The sequence below is a fragment of the Magallana gigas genome, chromosome 6 (assembly GCF_963853765.1).
Source record: "Magallana gigas chromosome 6, xbMagGiga1.1, whole genome shotgun sequence".
Taxonomy (NCBI): Eukaryota; Metazoa; Mollusca; class Bivalvia; order Ostreida; family Ostreidae; genus Magallana; species Magallana gigas.
This window is the reverse complement of record NC_088858.1, coordinates 9,562,188-9,563,767: the sequence shown is the minus strand read 5'-3', so window position 1 is coordinate 9,563,767 and position 1,580 is coordinate 9,562,188.

The following is a 1,580-nucleotide window of genomic DNA, read 5'->3' as shown; positions in this document are numbered from 1 at the left end:
TATATATGGCATTTTTTCTTTACATACTTTAACAATTTCAGGAAGATCTGGTACATGTAGTTAATTTGTTGACCGTAGAGCTTCCTTAAGCCAGGCTTTTTGTATACGGGGGTGATCAGTTCAAAAGCTTATATTCTTAAGGTACCTCGGCCTTCTGCTAAGAGAAATAACTCTTACCGGTACAATTGACCAGTTCTCTATGAACAGGTTAAAAAGTGATTCCTGACTTATTTTGCAGCACATGACATGCCGAAACTTTTTTTTAACAGCAAAACGTTATTAAATGCAAGCTGAACTTTCCAAATTCAAATTTTAAGTGCAAAGGGATTGTAAATGATTCTTTTGGTGGCAGATTTTTTGTTTTTAAATGCTTGATAATTTACATATTTTTTATTTTTGTGTACGAGTTTTGGTACTTTTATGTACCGCTTTATGGATCTGATATTATAATGATGGGTTATATTGTATCTGTGGTTATATATAAACACTGTTGGATTTTTTAATTATATTGCTGGCGAAAAAAGTTGTTTTATATTTGCTGTTGAAATAAAATTTATTCCAAATATATTTGCAGCTAGTGTTGAATTGATTATGCACTGTCTTATCCGTGATTGTAGATGCTGGGTTTCTTTTTCAAGAAACATGACACATCGGGCTTTAACAAGCCGATCTCTCAATACGCTAAAACTATCACCCTGGACCAACAGAAGGACCCCAATTCGAAGTTTACCCACAATGCAAGGATATGTCTAGAATTCTTTGCTCAAGATTTTCGTTGCTACATTTCGTAAAGGCAATGCGAGTACTCTGAAATAGTGTGAACGTTTAACTGTTTAAACCTTACCCCTTGACCAATAGAGCTATCCTATGGCGGGTTCGAAAGTCAACAAATATATTTAAAGTGAAATTCTTGTAAAAATCTTCTTTAAAACAACCACTTTTGTACAATGATCTATTTTGTGACATTTATACTATGAAAGCATCGATACCATTAATGCTGGTAAAGTGTAAATTCGAAATTGTTTCAACAGTGATCATTTGACCAATACATGTAATAGGATCCTAGTATGGGTTTAACATTGAAATATTTGGGGAAAATTCTTTAAAAATATTCTCATTAATTGCAATGATACATTGTGTGATTTCATTTTACAATATTCCAAATTGAATAAAATGTGTTAAAAACGGTGGCTCCAAAGATTCCAATGGGTCCCAGAAGTGGGTCTATTACATGTATTTCCACAAGAAAATATATTTTAAAGAAATTCTTCACTTCTATAATTTATGAAATAACTATACAAATACGAGTACATTCTAATATATTGTTATCTAAATGTTTTAATTTCAATTGTTATACTTTCATGTTAAATACTGAAATCTGATTGGTTAAGACGCAGTTAATAATATTTTATATTACCCTCAGCGTTAGCAACGCACTTAGCAACGGGTAACATTAAAAAATGTTACATGCGCGAAAATTATGCGCGTACGGTTCGCTGTAGAATTCACGTTATTCCTATATAAAAGCAGTAAAATTTTCTTAAAATTTTTAAAAAAGACATTCAGTATAACAAAATAAA